The sequence below is a fragment of the Miniopterus natalensis genome, chromosome 1, assembly GCF_054644295.1.
Source record: "Miniopterus natalensis isolate mMinNat1 chromosome 1, mMinNat1.hap1, whole genome shotgun sequence".
Lineage (NCBI taxonomy): Eukaryota > Metazoa > Chordata > Mammalia > Chiroptera > Miniopteridae > Miniopterus > Miniopterus natalensis.
Window position 1 is genome coordinate 195,711,296 of NC_142081.1, and position 18,340 is coordinate 195,729,635.

Consider the following 18,340-nt stretch of genomic DNA (forward strand, 5'->3'; position numbering starts at 1 on the left):
CGGGAGTTCAGCGTGTGGGACACAGGCCTTCAAAGTCTTAACTGGAGCTTTGCAGGCCTATGAGCATCTAGAAAAAGAAAAGTTCAGGGTCCTGCTCCGAATATGTGGAGCAAGATGCCTCAGCAAGTTCTAAGAATCGAAGGCTCTCATTCCTTAATGTAAATCCACGTATGCTTCATTGTATGTACATATGAAAATAATCACCTCAAAGATATCACTTTAATTTTCATTTTCTATTATTCGTTGGAAAGATAAATGCTGACCTCAAACATGGAAACGACAGGGCAGGCGGGTAAATAATGGTCTCTGCCACCATTTATTGACCCCCTTGACATTCCAGACACCACACTCCACGCCAGCTATATTATGTCTTTTGATTCCTGTCCAAGCCCATGAGAGGGGGCCTATGATTAGTCCTGAATGACAGATGAGGAAACTGAGGCTCAGGTGATTTACATGAACTATCTACTGGAAGTCCCACAACAAGATAGAGCAAAGGGGCAACCCCAGCAGAGTTCTGCTTGTCGTTGAGTTCTGCGCTAGATATCCTGCCTCATCTTTGCAATAGGACAAAAAAAATCCAAAAACTGGGTCCATGGGTGAGTCTCCATGGACCTCAGAGACATTCTCTCCTCTTTCCCCCAGGACAGGTAAGGATTTGTAAACTGTGAAGTGCCATCCTCGAACAATGAACACGTTTCTCCTTTGCCCTCTTTGGCCATGCTTGGCATGTGCCCAGCAGGCACTTTTTCAGCTTCAGGAGGAGCCTGAGCAATGCCAGCCAGGTGGGTGATCCGCCTAAGGCACACCGTGTGAGCAGGCGATCTGGTTTTAATACCGGGTTGGTAGCAATGGTTGGAGAATGGATCGGCTTCCCTGCCCAGCCTGGGGACAGATAGCAAAGAAAGCGTCTAGGCCAACATGGTAGTTACGGCGACACAATCTCAGCACCAAACCATCTTTTTCTCCCTGTAACAGTCTCTGACACAGAGGGGGTGCGGGGCAATCGGCTGCTTTGAACAAAAAGCAGCTCGTTTAGGATTATTGGAGACCTCCCTTCACTCTGCCCACTTTGGGAGAAAGGAAATCTCACTCACCTGCTTTTAAATAACAAATGGGGAACTTCATTCAACAAGTTCCACAAATGGATAAACAAAGTACGGTGCAGCCATTGATTGGAATAGTATAACCTCATTAAAAGTCGTATTTCAAGAATATTTAGTTCAGATAGGATATAAATTAATGAGACAATGCTCACAAGAGAAGGGTAAGCATAAAAATCAAGATCTCAATGCGCCTCTAAAATCTTTTTTCTTTAAAATAGACGACTTTCTGTTTATTTGCATGGAAAAGAGGGTGGAAAGGAATACGTTCCCAGTGGTTAAGAGTGGCTATCTCTGGATGAAGTAGTAGTAGTTGCTTTTTATTTTTTCTTTATGGTTTTCTGTATTTTTAAACATATTTTACACGAGTCATATAATATTTTATAGCAAGAAAAATAATATTTCTAAGTACTTCTGGCAAATACTAAATAAGAGTATTGAACAGTGAATCACAGGAGTCAAGTTCCTGTTCTGACTCCACTTCAAATCCCTGCCCCAACCTATGCCTCAGTTTCCCGGACTATGAAACACAGAGGTTGCTCTTAATTCATACCCAGGGTTCAGCGCTTCCATTGTGCATCCTGGCCAATCGGTGAATGCAGGGGCGTGGGAGACGCGTGGAAGCAACGGAAGGGAGCAGGAGACACAGGGGAGTCAGGAAGAAAGAAAGAGGGAGGAGCAGGGAAAGCTTGGAGCTCAGGAGGTTTCTGAGATGAACGAGATTTCTAAGTCACCGCCTCCGTTCCGCAGGCCCTGCCTTACAAGGCACCGTCTCGTGGAACTTCGATTGTTCAGAGATCTTCATCTGCTTTAATGATTAAACCTCTAAACATCTCGCCTGGTGATTTCGGCACACGAGCCCACCAGGGTGGAAATTAACCTCTGAGCTCGAGCAGGGGCACTGCAGGGGCGTGATGAACTCGGCCTGGGGTCTGGACCTAGCGCCTCGGGCTGGGAGTGAGTCACCGGAGTAAAGCACTTACCTGCCCTTCGCCTTTAACCCTGGGTTTAAGTGGAGAACAGCTCGGTTAGAGGGGGTACTGATTAACTCCATCCCGCCAGCACTCTCACGGCCCTTTCTCCCAGGCCCCTGGGCGCTAGTGACTCACGGACAGAGCGTCCTCCTGCCTGAGGGCTGCCAGGGCCTCGGCCTTCTCGGGAACACAGGGTGGCAAACAGTCATTTTCACTCTGCTAATAACATCGAGTCTCCATTTTCGGTCTCTGTTACGTCCTTCAGAGCACCAGCTGTTCACAACACAGATGCAATAAATACCTTAACTCTGGGGCGATCATACTGTTTCGAGCCCACAGAGCTTCATGGAAAATCAGAGGCCATCAAAATCAGGGGACAGGTGTGGCAGGTGTCCGGTGAGAAGCCGTGGAACGGCTGGACCACTGTACTCTCAGGAGAAACTCTTCGATTCCTCTCAAGTCCACACCACTATAGGGTCTACAATCATTCACAACCCTGGGGGCAGGCAGGCAAGCATACAGTTGCCAAATTTACAGCGGCCGTGCCGATTTCAATATTGTGTTCAGGGAGCTATGAGACGGAATCCCCTTCTGATGAGATTTTGCTCATTTCTGGGCGAGGCATTGAACAAAGCGGTTCAGAAAGCAAGCTCTGGGACCAGGCGGTTTGGATTGGACTCCTGACGCTGGCATCTACGAGTTACTTAACCTCTCTGTGCCTCAGTTTTCTCACCTGGTAAATGGGGGTGATTATGGTACCACATAGGGTCGTAAGGAAAATGAAATAATTAAGTCCCTGAAATTGTTTCAAGGAAATGGAGGAATCACCGACCCTTAATTGATTGTGGATGTGCTTCTAATTTATCCCTCTACCCAACTCCTATGACTCTGAGGAAACTCCCAGCACAGGCAGGTATACCTTGCGGGCTAATCAGTGCCTTATTAGTCACATTAGGAAGCACCTGATATGTTGTATCCCTGAAAGTAATATAATGTATATGTCACATATCTCAACCGGAGAGAAAGCGGGGAGGAAGAAAGAAAGAATCTGAGCCCAGACGCATTTGAACAGGATGGACAAGTTGTGGTATGTTCACGCCCCGGGACACTGCGCGGCATTCAAACGATGAAGAGCTGACCGCCCACAGGCAGCGAAGACGGGCCTCACAGACGCGGCGCTGTCCGGACGAAGCCAGAAGCAAAAGTGCGTGTGTCTGACTCCATTAAACGAATTCCAAGGCCAAGTAAAATCAACCGATGATGACTGAAGTTAGAACTGTGGGGACCAGTATGAACCACCACCCCGGTTTACCCAGGACTTCCACGGGTTAAGCACTGAAAGTCCCACACCCCGGGAGACTCCTCAGTTCTGAGCAAACTGCGACATGTAGTCACCACAGGGGTCACCCCATGGGAGGAGGTAACAGAGACTGGGAAGGATCACAGGGAACCTCCGGGCGGGGCTGGAAATGGAGAACGTGATTTGGGAGATAGTACCTGGCTGTGGCCATTGTAAAAATCACAGTGCCGCCCTGGCCGGCTTGGCTGAGTGGTTAGAGCGTCGGCCCGCGGACTGAAGGGTCCCGGGTTCGATTCTGGCCAAGGGCATGTACTTCGGTTGCAGGGTCGATCCCAACCAACCAATGTGTCTCTCTCACATCAATGTTTCTCTCTCTCTCTCTCTTCCTTCCATTCTCTCTGAAAAACAATGGAAAAAATACCCTCAGGTGAAGAATAAAAAAATTTCTTTTAAAATCATCATGCTGAGCAGCAAAGATGGGAGCACTTGTACTTTACAGTATGTACGTGCTATCTGGTGTTAAGAAGGCGGAGAAGGAGGAGGGAGGAAGGACCTGGACCCAGAACAGGTGAGCAGTGGAAGAAATGAGACCCCCACAGTGCAGGAGGCAGCAGCCCAAAGGGGGTGTTTCCTGCCAGGCTCCCTGTCTTCTCTCTCACCTGACCGCTGGACCCCAGGCCCTGGCTCCACCTCTGTCCTCAAGGAAGGGAGAGGTGGTTAAAGGAGGCAGAATTCAGCAATCCATAGCTTTTATTCCTGATTCAAACCCTGACAGCAACACCCCACCCACAAAACCCCTGGGGCCACACCCCTACCCAGACCACCTCCTAAAGTGGTCAACGCTCACATGCTCTGTCCCCATTCTCTCTGGTTCAGTCACCTTTTCATGGACCTGGTTTCCACCTTTGTCCACCCCCTTCAGACTAGCACGTCAGTCGAACTCTCCTTTTGGCTCTTTCAAGCCAGCTTCACCTCTGGAAACTTCTAGAGCTTGATTTCCAGATCCAATGTGCTGAAATCCCAAGCACCAGCATAGTCACTGCTTTCACCACTGGAGAAGCGTCCGGGTGGCCTTGAGAATCCAGCCCCTGTCCTCCGTCAGGGCGAGAGTGGTTAGTAAATATTTGGCAAACGTGCCTCCCATCCACCCTACCACACCCCCGGCAGACATCACTAATCAATGCCGATTCTCCTCTTTGGGCGGATGAGGTCTGGGAGCCCTCATTAGCCCAGGGCTCCACATGTGTTCCAAGGACAAGAGAAGATGGAACCTATTTGTTATCCCCACGTGCGGCTCCAAGTTCACAGAGGGACTGAATTGGTTTAGTACTTGGCCAGAGAAGCCAAAGGCATCGATGGTGCCTGTACTTAGAGGTGGCCTGGGCCTCCCACTGCATTAAGTGAATTTGGCCCTCCAAGCAAGAGGTCTGGTTTGTGACCGTGAGGCCCCAACTGCCTGGGGTCTAACCTTCCCCACTGCCCAATTCATGTTAATTTGCCACCAGGATAGTGTCAGAATATTTCCTTTTCTTTTTTTCACTTTTTTAAAATTATATTGTTTTTATTGGTGTACTGATATCACTAAAATGCACCCATCTGAGGTGTTCAGTGTGATGAGTTTTGCCAACTGTGCACCCCCATGTAACCACCACCCAAAACAAGGCACACACATTTTCCATGCCCTCTGAAGCTACCTTTCTGGTGGTTTATTTCTCATCATAGTAAAAAGCCAGCAAAACTGTATCTGGTTCTTTTATGTGGACAGGGTCAGTACCTAGCTGTCTTGTTAAACTCCACTCTTGCAAGAAACTTCCAACTCCAGCTATAACCTCAAACAGTGCCTTGTAATTTTCTGTCTAAAACAAAGGAAACTCCATTTCATTTCTTGTCCCTGGGTTTCATCTCCCCAGGCTTTGTTGACCTCGTAAAGGTTTTTATGTGTTTCCTTATATCCTGGTTCCTCCACTTATTTATTGAAGTACCAGTTTTTGAGAATAGACTGTATAATTCCTTTTGTAGCTTGGGCAGCAATCTGCTATATTAGGAACTGGTGGGAGGGCTGGAAGCTCAGGAGATGGTGGTAGGTATAGTGTGTGGGACCTGCTGCAAGATTGTTTGTGTCTCGCTCCCTGTAATATCACACATTATTAGAGTCTGGGACTTAAAATCCATCTGCTTTTCAACATGTGGGATATGTAATGTGCCCCCCATAAGCCTTCCATCCTACTCCAAATTTTTATCAAATTCATCAACCCCAGAGGAAGGAGGAATGTTTGTTAGAAATGCAACAAAGACTTATGAACTGGCTCCCACTATTAATAAGAAGTCGTTTTCCCAAGTCATGAAGGACATGCCAGGTTCTGTTGTTGTGGATATTCGTCAATCTCTATGCCCACGCTAGGTAAAAAGAAAACGTTTTCAGGTATTTCCATCGATTTGGCAGCAGTGACCTCAACGGCATAAACATAAAAGATACCCAACCTGACTCACCTGCAAGGAGACAGGCGCAGCTAAAACATCAAGGGCAGAGCCAGAGCACCCCTGCTGCTTTGCCACCACACCACGGTGGCGGTTTCAGACCCTGGTTGCTTCTTGCCTGCATGAAATCAGTAAATGAATTTTTTTCTTTTCAATTTCAAAGCACTCGCTGTTCATTAACTGACCAGATTACAAAAATAACCATGGTAGATACCTTCGTTCATTCTCCTAATAAGCCGGAGAATGATCTGGTGATTGTGTGATTCCTGTGTGATTGTGCAGTGGCTTCCGATTCCCCGTGATGCCCACACTCCAACGTGCTGTTCACGGGGTCCATGGAGTGGTTTACCTCCCCCGCCTCCTCTGCACACGCCTCCTTGCACACCCACGTGCTCGCTTCTGCCACCTGCAGGCCACGCCCAGGGCAGCTCACGTTCGCTGTTCGCCCAGACCCCCTTACATTTGCAGCTGTCCCTCCTCTGTCTCGAATTCTGCATCATCATGAATTTGCTTAGATGTCATTTCCTCTGAAACTTTTCCCAAACACTTCTAAATAGCTCAGGTCTCCTCCTCTGCACCCTGCAACCCCTGTCATAGCCTCTCCAGCTTCTGTGTCCCCCAACTCCAGGGGCTTCATTCACATTGAGGACAGTAACAGTGGGACTCCTGAGACCTGTGCAACTTGGCAGCACTGAGCCTCTGCACCTGAGTCACTGGCTGGCCCGTCTGTCCCCCACCCCAATCCCCACAGGCCCCATAGCAAACCTTCAACTTGCAGCCTCAACCATTCCTCTTTTTCAGAGCCTCCCTCCTCTGCCTGTGAGTCCTCAGGTTCTCCTCTGGATTTCCCCATCCTTTTGAACCTACTTACTCCATATAATTGACCCCTTTTGCAGACCCTGTGCTTGGGGAGTTGACAGTGTTTGTTTTTCCAATAGTTCTCAAGCTCAACTTCACCTGGGTCAGGATCGCTGATTTCCACTGGGGCCCTATGTGGCAAGGACAGGCCGCACATTCCCCACGCAGCCCCAGCTCCTCTAAAACTTTTCGGTCTCCCCAAAATGGTAAATCACAAGATGTACAAAGTAAATAACTCATTTAATGCTTTCTAAGGGAATGTATTAATAAATTAATGAATAATTTGGAGCTAAGAAACACTGAATATCTTTAGTTAAGAGACATGCATTCTTAAAATAATAAACAAAAATTAAACCCAAACCACTTTGAAACATAATGAATCTGTGAGCTACTTTGTTGATTTTATACCTTTTCTGTAAACCTGAGAAGAATTGCTAACCAAAAACCTGGAACAAGGGATTACATAAATGCCCATGTGGGTACCTATAACCAACAGACCGTCTTTCTGCCAGGGGGCATCCTCTGGGTTAAGTATTGTAGGTCCTCAGTTTCTTCCCAGAGACACAGAGGGAGTAAAGCCTCCCCGAATCATACAAAAAGCAGATGGGCCGTGGGAGGGGGAAGATGGGCACCGTGGATGGGGTGGGATCAGGTCGCATTTCTGAACGTAGAGCGCCGTTCTCCGCTCTCGACCTTGGCCCTGCAGCAACCTTGAGTCTGCAGCCTCCTGGGACAGCCCATAGCCCTCGAGTATCAATCTGCCTGACTGAGTTTTTCTTCATTTACAGAAAAAAATCAACTTTCTCTTTTGAAGCCTCTCATGGCCGAGGGAAATGATTTGTCTCTTGCTCCGGCGTCCGCGCTCGGCCAGGTAATTCCAGGTGGCCGAGCTGTCGGTCGTGCGTCTTTGTTTGGTCAAGTTTCAGATCACATTCCGTCCTTAATCTTTCATCATAAATCAGTTCTTCTGGCCTTTTAATCACTCTCGTTGCATGTTCCAAACAGGTTCCGGGGGCCATAAATCAATTAGGAAATGTCTGTAAAGTGCTTTAAAAGATAAAAAGTGTGGGTAAGTGCAGCCCGTTACAGAAACGGGGCCGTGTACGTGGAAGCGAAGCTGCCGTTCTAGGCGCGACCCCCGTGGGCCTGAGAGCGCGTTTCCAATAAATTCCACGGGCATCGCGCTGAGCGGGTTGATTTATTTCCCCCTGTGATATTTCTCTTATTGCTTTGAAGCCAAACCAAATCATATTTCTTGGCGATATTTGTCTGGGTTGAAGGATAAGGGCAGCCTTGTTTTTCCAGCAGGAGATTGCATTTGGACAGGAGAACTTTCTGAAGGCCAACGGAGAAAACAAAGCAACGACCCGCAGGAGGGGACCGCGGTGATGCCGTCGACAGAGACCTTCGGGAAAAGAAGCCAACAAGCCAAAGGAGGTTACCCTTGAATGAAGACCAGGGATAACAAATAGGCCTTGAGCTCAACTGAATTCTGATTAAGTCTGATAAGCTGATAGCAGCTGCCTGTAAAGATGGTTTTGAAAAAAAGGAGGCCACATCCAGGGGGACGTGTCATGATCAACAAGCTGTGTCTCCCCTGAGTGTGGAGGAGGCAGGTAGAGGCACGTTACTCATCTGCCGTTAGGATTGGACAACCTTAAGGCGACTCGCAGGTGATGATCTGACACAAGACAGGTGTTGTCCTCCAAAAGATTACAGGTTTTGATAAAAACGACCTCACACTGTGCGCCGCATTCCACAGCGGCGTGCGGCCTACCTGCTGACGTGAACTGCATGACCACAATGTGTAGAGATCGGTGATAAGCTCTTAGAGGTGGTGATGAAATAGATTCCATTTGTATCATACCTTATGTTTACAGACATTTACCTCTACGCTTTCTTATTTTACACTCATTTTATTTTCAACAGCACGTGTTGCGCCCACTGGGGGCCAGGTAGTACACTATGAGCTAGATAAAACCGGTAAATTAAAAATAAAATATACCCCTGCCTCTTTAGAGTTTACATTCCCATGGAGAACAGGAGGGAAGAAGAGGTATATATGAATCTCAATTTGAAGACGAGAAGACTGATGCTCAAATAACATGTATAACTCATCCATGAAAAGAAAAATGACATATGGAGGAAACGGGGCTTTGGCCAGAGGCTGCCAATATAATTCCTCTCTCTGTTTTGTCCTGGGATACTACTCTGTTTTTCAAGTCAGCCCTGATCCCAGAGCTGGCAGCCTCTTGGTTTCACTGCTCTGGTGATGCTGAGGACCACTTATCTCCTGGACGATCTTCTGCAGCTTCATCAGTTGCCATGAAGGCTTCCCCAGCGATATCCTCAATCCCGCAGGCCCTGATGGCACCTTCAGAAAACGGTACCCTGGGTCTGGAGTGGAGATGAGGGCTTCACGAGCAAGGTGGAGTCCAGCTAGACTTCAGACGGGAGATAAGGTCCCCGGTGGGGAGGACACGGGAAGGCATCCCAAGCGGAGGGCTGAAAGAGTAAGGAGGAAAATGTCGTGAGCTACACGTGAAGCAATAAAATCATAAAATAAATAAGCCGCTTCAGGGAGCAACGAGTAGACAGGTCTGGTTCAACCCAAGAAAAAACAAAATATTTATTTGGTGTCTATGTGCCACAGGCACTGAAAAGTTATTTCATTTAATTCTCACAACTATGCAAGCAAGGAAGGCAGACCTCGTCCCTCGTTACAGGTACGGTAAACTAATACCCTTCGCTGTTAACTTGCCCGAGGTCATGGACGAGTCAGTGGCAGAGCCAGGATTCATACCAGGTATTTCCATCTGCACATCCAGAGTTCCCTCTGCGCAAAGCGTTCATGGTAAAGTCTGCAAGGTCCTCGGTGCACTAGAGAGGGGACTTGTGGAAACCGTGAGAGCAGACATCAAAACTGGGCTGCAGAGGACGACAGGCTGTCTTTGCCGATTGGACACTGTTGTTGTTACCTGTTCTTGCCTGGTATGTGATGTGTTCGGAGAAAGACGGGGGACAACTCTTTATCAACAAATTCAGGCATTCTGTGGTCCACAAAAAGGAATCCCTGACACTTCTTCTTTGAGGAATGCTAAAAACCTCGAACTGGATTCCTCGTAGGTCGTCTGTTTTCTCTGATGCCTTTTCTCTTCCTGCCCCTTGGCCTCCTGCTGAAGATACAGCTGGTTGGCTTCTCAATATGGACCCCCCCTTCATCCTTCCTACAGAGCTTCAACTTCACTCCTTCACTCCTCTGTAAGACCACATGCATCGGAGGCAGCAAGGCGTACCCCAACCTCAGCAGGTGACACTGCCTCACCTAAGCCAGTCATGGTGGTCCCATTCCCCAATATGGACTTGGACGTGAGCATGTGATACAACTGGGTCAATGTGACATGGGAATGAGTCTGCTAGGAAGCTTCCAGAAGAGGGTTCCTCACACTTAAGATGATACAAGGGCCCGGCCGGGCGTGGCTCAGCGGTTGAGCATCGACCTAGGATCCAGGCGATCGGGGTTCGATTCCTGGTCGGGGCACATGCCCAGGTTGCGGGCTCAATCAATGACTCTCTCATCATTGATGTTTCTATCTCTCTCCCTCTCCCCCTCTCCTTTCCTCTCTGAAATCAATAAAGATATATTTAAAAAAAAAAAAAATGATACAAGGAAGAAATGGCCTCTACTTCCTCTGGATAACTTTCTATCTGTGATGCCTGGAGCTGTGGCAGCCGTGTTGCCAACATGAGGAGACCAGGCTAAGGACAGGCCACCTTTACCAATTTAACGGTGCTGCTCTCGTGTACTCTTGTCTGGCGCGTGACGTGTTGAGAGGAAGGTGGTTCTCTCTGCTGATTCTCTGTGCCTGGCAGAGGGCTGGGTTCCTTTGCCAGGTTTCACAAATAAGAGGTTCTGAAAATGAACTACTGGCCCTGGGGGAATAGGACAGGAGGAAAACAACATTATAAGAAGGATCACTTTAGTTATTAAATGGGTGTCATATAACGTCCACTGAGAGGAAGGAAAAAATAATGACATTTTAAAAAATTGTTTTGATTGTTGCACTGTCCTTCTCGAATACACCACTGCTCAGAAACTAGACCGTAATGATCAGAGTTTCAATAGCATGAAACTGGGCCCAAAGGAAAGGAGTCGGGACGCAGCAGCAGCTGTTGTTTGCATATTTGTGGATTTTGCGCAGGGCCGGCTCGCCACAGCCCCGGGTGAGATCAGCCTGCTGCCTGGTTTCGTAAATAAAGCGTCTTTGAAACACAGCCAACCCCGCTTGTTTACACATTGTCCGTGGCTGCCTTTTTACCAAAATGTCAGAGCTGAGTAATTGCAGCAGAGACTGCATGGCTCACAAAGCTGACAACCTTTTCCTCTGGTCCTTTACAGAAAGTTTGCTCACCCGGGTTTAGAAGGAAGGGAACCAAACCCGCACACTGGGTACACAAAGGAGCACTGGCCACACCACGTAGAAAAACGACCTACGAGAACCCATGTGAATCCTAACCCCCAATTTACAGCCACAGGCCCATGCAACCTGCAATAACCTCCCCAGGAAGCCAGCCTGCTCCCTATAGTCAGACTGGCAGGAAGGGAGGCTGCTATCTGACAACAGGTCCAAGAAGCCAAGTGTGAACTCCTGTAACGATCGGGCCCAAACTGGCTGGACTTGATTAATAACTGACAGCTTTCCTAATTTTTTTTTATTGATTTTAGAGGGAGAAGAAGGGAGAGGGAGAGAGAGAGAGAGAAACACTGCTTTGTTTTTGCACTTACGTATGCATCCATTGGTTATTTCTTGTATGTGCCCTGACTGGGGATCAAATCTGCAACCTTGGAGGATCGGGACAATAATCTAACCAACTGAGCTACCTGCCAGGGCTAGCTTTCCTAATTTTTGTTCCCATTTCCAAACTAGGACCCATCAGAGTTAGTCAAATACACAGCGATAACCAATCACTTAGGATGCCCCACTTCCAGCTGTCCCGCCCGCAGCTTCCTCATGCCAACAGCCTCCAATCAGGGCTCACCCGAAGCCTGCCCTTTTCCCATGGGAAAGCGTTCCTACTCCTCTGCCCGAGTCTCTGTCAAAACCCAAGTGATGGTGGCTGACTCCTTTGCTATACCAAGTTCAGAAAAAATAGTGCTTTTCTCACTTGATTGATCTCCATTAATTTCCACAGAATTTGGAGTCAAACCTAATCCTGGGCCTGACACTCATTCCTGTTTAAAAAAAAAAAAAATTAAAGAGGCAGGGTTTCTACTCACAGGAGCTCACGGGCCACATGCACATTAAGGGTAAGAGTATTGTCATATTAGAAGTACATGCAAAGGACAGAGGCAGCTCTGAGGAAGGAGCGACGGCTTGGATCAGGTTGAACGTCTAGTGCCTGCCTGGCATCGATTAACTGATAATCATTGTTATCTTTGACCGCTATTAATACAGTCACTAGGAAAATACATTTCCCCTAAATTCACAAATGTCTTCCTTTCCCAGCAAAACCATGAGCCACTCATTCCAAAATACGGAGGAGTCATTTGTTTGGAAATCCAATTTCACCAATGGCTCATTTGTTAAAGTAATATTTTAATGGATCTTGATTCCAACATTCTTTTCTCTAAAATTTCCATTAGTGGCATCATTTGAGTTTGTCCAAAGCATTTTCTAGTTTGCTTCATGAATGTTTAGCAATTTCCACAAATGATACAATTTTGAGTGTTTTGAATGTCTTTCATCTTTTGTGGAACACTTACTTGATTTATGGCATGAAAAACAAAACACTAATTGTACACAATTTTCACTGAGACCTCACTGAGTGCCTTGAGTAATATTATCATAGTTTTATTGCCCATGAGCATTTACATATGTCTTTATGTGAGTCTTAAATATGTTCTTGTTAAAATAGATTTTAAAAGCTACTGTTTGCATTAAAAAAGCAACATATCAATGTGTGTTTGGATTTTTTAGCTTTAATCCAAATGTTATGCCACATATAAACAAAGCCTATATTGTCAAATCCTTAATATTCCAGATTCTCCTGCTAAATGCAAATGGAAAGTGACCCTAGACAGTGTCAGGAGTTCTGGTTTCCAGTGTGGAGTCTACCCCTCACTGTCTGAGCAAACTCCAGAAAATAGCCTCACGTCTTTGGATCCCTATTTCCTCTCTTATAGGCTATCGCCAAGCTTCATGTCAAGACTAAAAAGCAATCACCAGTGAGCTCCATGGATTTTAAGAAGTCCTAGTGGAAAATGACACTTTTCCATATACCCAACTGGATGGAAGCCCAAACTCCTGAAATTTCGACAAGTTGCGCTGGAAGAGCATTGGGGTCCAAGTGGAAACCAGGAAGACCCGTCCAGGTGGAGTTCTTTGTTAGCATTGTTTCACAGTCCCGTGTTAGCAGCCTCAGCAAGGACCAGGGTGATTAAAAAGGTCAGTGAGAGGAAGGCCTTGACTGAGTCACTCATAGGGCAAGGGCTGAGCTAAATTCTTGGGGTAAGTAGGACACAGCCCCTCCAGATGTCCACAGCGCAGGAGGAGATGAATAGTTTGTAACTGAATACAGACCAGTCACTGGACCTTGGTCTCAGCGCATGACCCATGTGGGAAAGAAATGGAGTGTTCTGGTCACCCTGAGTAGTCATCAGCAATATGTCCACAATCACACCCTCTGAATTCAAATCTCCACTCTGCCACTTACTAATTCTGTCATCTTGAGCATTCATTACTTAGATGCCCTGTGCCTTGAGTTGTTTCTTGTCCGTAAAGCAGGGACAATAGTCATACCTGCCTTGTGCAGTTCCCTGAGGACCTCGTACGGTGCCTGGCAAATTGTAAGTGCTCTTTAGTTCTTGGAAAGTCTTAGTTCCTGTTTTATTGAGCATCTTCTATATGTGCACATGCATGATGTCATTTAATCCTCACTGACGCAGGTCCTATTATTTCCACTTTATTCATAAAATGAGGTTTAAACAGTGTTGGTTAGACCATGGACTCAAACTGGTCAGTCTGACTCTAGCATTAGCACTAAAATGTGTCATATTTGGGGTGATGAAGATAGCATGTACCCCTGCTCTAACCACAACAGGTTGCTCCTTCACAGTAGAATCCCCAGACACATACATCTTAAAATGTAGTTATTAGAAAACTATGATTTCAAGATACAAGGGATGCAGATATTTTCATTTCCCACAAGAGGGCCAACAAAACACTGTAAGGTTCCTCTAATAATATACAACCATCTAAATTAATAACAATGAAACCAAACAAGCTGCGTCTGTATTTGACGGTGTGAGTCACAGCCTGGAGAGCACAGCCGCAGAGAGCCCGAGGATGCCCAGTAACCAATCATCCTTCCAGAAGGCGGCCTCCGGAGCACCAAGCCCCGCCCCCCAGGCCAATTTCCATTTCCAAAGGCTAAAACTTAATACCCTTTAATGGTTCATTACAAGGTAGAAATCCTGGCTTCCGGTTGTGGAAAGGAAAGAGAGAGGAGGAATGAAAGGAGGAAGGGAGGGAGGAATGGAAGCGGGAGGGGGGAGGAATCTGCATCAGCCCCCAGCAAGAAATAAAGGATAGTCTCCGATTTTTTTTTTTTTTTTTAATCTTTTCCTCTCAAGGTCTAGGGTACAGTCCTGACCATGTTTGTCTTTTCTTCTCACTGGAGCTTATAAATTCTCTGAGGCCACGGTCACCCCAAAAGGCGAAGCCCCATCTGGCTTTATCTTAAGAGCCCATCACTCGCACTGCTCCAGCCAACGAGCGATTCATCATTTAGTCCCGAGCGGAGACCCCTTAGCCACTGCCCGCGGGACCTGAGACTATGCACAGGGCAAGGCCGACGCCAGTCAAGCTCTCCCGCTTTCAGCCAGATGCAGCTTGTATGTAGCTGGACAAGTGACCTGAGCTCCCGTGACTGCAACAGCCCGCCTCTGAGCCAGTGTGTGACCTGGGCCGCTCTATTGTGGGGTCCACATGGCTCCCGGTCCCTCTTCCAGGACAGCACAGCCGCGTGTCCGCCGGCATATTCTCAACCTGTGCTCTGCTGAGCGCCTGCCCCTCCCAGCCCCCGATTCCCGTAAGGAGCGTGTCTGTCTTTTTTGTAAAATACAGATTAGCTCCGCCCGCAGTAGGTCGAGTCCCTTCATGTTAGCAGCTGCCGGCACTGGATTCCACCCCAAGTCTTGGTGATTCTAAAAGATCCCGGGCACCACCTCTGTCGTCGGTTTCTTTTATTTCTCATAATCTGCTCATTTGTATGGAGATTCTGAGACCATAATTCCCATCCTTGTTTCGAGCTGTTCTTTCCAGTAAGTCCCCGGCACATTCTGCGCCTCCATCCTTGTCTCCGAGTCATACTTAGAGCAATGGCTTTCCTGAGTGTTTCGCCCGTCTCACATGTATTAGTTTCCTAGGGCGGCCTGCATACAGTCCCACAAACCCGGTGCCTTAAATGGTGGAACTGCACCGTCCCACGGTTCTAGAAATATCACCTCCGGCTGTTCCCAAGGTTGGTTCCTCCCACAGGCTCTGAAGGACAGCCTGTCCCCGGCCTCTCTCCGGCTCCTGGGGGTCGCCGGCAGTCCTCGGTGTCCCTTGGGCCGTGAAGGCAGCTCGCCGGCCTCTGCCTCCCACTTCATGTGGCCACCACTTCCCTCTGTGTCTCTGTGTCTTCTTGTCGCCTTCTTATAAGGACACCAGTCATTGGATTTAGGGCTACCCCAAATCAGTATGGCCTCATCTTCACTAATACATCCACAAAGATCCAGTTTCCAAATAAAGTCACATTCACAGGCACCGGAGTTGACGGCAACATACGTCTCTGAGGAGGCTCAACTCAACCCACAGTCCCGTTCGCATTCAGTTTGGATCCCTGCATTCCGGTCAGCGGGGCTGCGGGACAAATCGCCTGTTCTGTCTTCGGGATGGAGCCAGCCCAAGACGCCATCGTCATCTCCTCCCTAGCCCGGGACGCCAATCCCACCATCCAGCCCCGTCTGTACAGCCTGCCTTGCCCTTCTCATTGTGACACCCCATCCTAAGATCCACGTTTGTATCTGAGGAAATGATGAAACCCGCCTGTGCTCTCGTGTTCCCTTCTGGAGACCTTTCCCTGACTGTGCTTTCCTTCTACACCTGAGTATAACAGGTGCAGCAGGCCCTTGGTCACATCCCAAGTACAACCATCAGGAGGACAGGCATGTTCCACGGGGCCAGGTAGACAGGCCTGGCTAGAGACGAATCCTGGCTCTGCCATTCACCACTGTGAGACCGTGAACAAGATACTGAACAAAAGGTTACGAATAGCACTAGTCATAGGACTATCATAAGTATTAAAATAATTACATAAGATGTTTAGCTTGATATCTGTTATGGATTGAATTGTCTCCCTCCAAAATTCATGTTTTGAAGTCCTAACCCCCAATACCTCAGAATGTGACTGTATTTGAAGATGGGGCCTTTAAAGGGGTGATTAAGTTAAAACAAGGCGTTAGGGTGGGTCCCAATCCAATCTGACGGGTGTTCTTCCTTACATAGGGAATTTGGAGGCACAGAGGGACCCCAAGGACACATGAACACACTGAACAGGACACATGGCGACACAGCGAGAAGACAGGCATCTGCAAACCAGGACCAAACCTGTCTGCACCAGGCTCCAGAACAGTAAGAAAATAAATGTCTGTTGTTTAAACCACTAAGACTATGATATTTTAGATTTTTTCCTTCCAGCTTTATTGAGGTAAGATTAGCAAATAAAAATCATGTGTATATAAAGTGTGCAATGCAATATTTTGATGTATGTATACATTGTGAAAGGATCCTCACAATCAAGTTAATTAACATATGCATCACCCCACAGAGTTACCATTTTTTGTGGGTGTGGTGAGAATATTCAAGATCCACTCTCTTAGCAAGTTTCATGTATACAATACAGTATTATTAACTATAGTCCCTGGACTATACATTAAACGTCTCTAGAATCCTCTCATTCTGCGTAACTGAAACTTTGCATCCTTTGATCAGCACCTCCCGTCTCCCTCACCTCCCAGCCCCTGGCTGCCACCATTCCACTCCCCACTTCTATAATTTGACTTGTTTAGATTCCACAAGTCGGTGAGATCATGCAGGACTTGTCTTTCTGTGTCTGGCTTATTTCGCTCAGCATAATGTCCTCCAGGTTCATCCGTACTGTCACTAGTGGTGAGATTGTCTTCTTTTTCAGGGCTGAATAATATTCCATTTCTCTTTGCCCATTCATCCTTCAACAGACTGATTGTTTCCATGTCTTGGCTATTGCAAATGATGCTGCGATGAATATGGAGCTGCAGATATCTCCTCAGTATGCTGATTTCATTTCCTTTGGATATGCACAATTAGAAGGGACATTATATGGTTTTTAATTTCTTGACAAACCCCCATACTGTCCTGCATAGTGGTGGCACCAATTTTCATTCCCACCAGCAGTGTACAAGGATCCAGCTTCTCCACATCTTCGCCAGCATTTATTATTTTCTCTTTGATAATGGCCATTGGAACGAGTGTGAGGTGAGATCTCATGGTGGTTTTCATTTGCATTTCCTTGATGAGTAGTGATGTTGGCCACCTTTTCATATACATGGTGGCCATTCCTATGTTTTCTTTGGAGAAACAGCTATTCAGATCCTTCTTCCATTATGTGTTTATTTTTTTCTTCTTGCATTTTTTAATCAGATTATGAGGGGTGGTGTATTTTTTGCTATTGAGGTTTTTTTAAATTAAGCCCTTATCAGATGTGCTTGCCTTCTTCCCCCATTATCAAAATCCAGATGTATTTCAAAGCTTGGCTGAAATTCTACCTTGTGGGCGACAGCTTCTACTGGGAGTCATTTGCCCCTTCTCCACTGCATCCCAGAGACCTGAGACAGAGTCTGGATCCCCCTCAATTTGCCTTCTCCGTGTTGCTGAGCACAGGGCCCCCCGAGACCCATACTTCCCAGAATGAAGCCAAGTAAACCTAAGCTGCAGCCTGGAGTAGAGCTGAGGAAATGCTAAGACGCTGTCCACTTATTTGAAACTTTGGCAAAACGCAAAGCAAGAAGCCCTTCCAACTTGCATTCCAAACCCCACTGCGTTGATAGGAATAGAACTCCCCCAAGAAACGCGCATCCCTCAGGCACAGTGAGGAAAAACCCTCCGCCGGCAGCACCTCGGATCCTCAGCCTCTCCTGAGTGAAGAGAAACGAAGGGGTTTCAGAAGGGAACAGAGAGGGGGCCGCAGCCCCAATCATCTCTGTAGGGCTGAAGACGCAAGGTTGAAATGGCTTTGAGCAGTAATTCAAAGGAAAAACTGAAGAAACTCTAAGTGCCCAGCCAGCGTGGCTCAGCGGCTGAGCGTCACCCTATGAACTTGGAGGTCACAGTTCAAATCCCGGTCAGGGCACATGCCCGAATTGCAGGCTCCATCCCCAGCAGGGGCCGTGCAGGAAGAAGCCGATCAGTGACTTTCTCACTGTTTCTCTCTCTCTCTCTCCCTTCCTCTCTCTGAAATCAATAAAAACATATTTTTAAAAGGATAAAACTCTAAGTGTTCCCAGAGACCAGCTGCAAAAGTCTAAAGCTCAGTGTGCCCTGCCC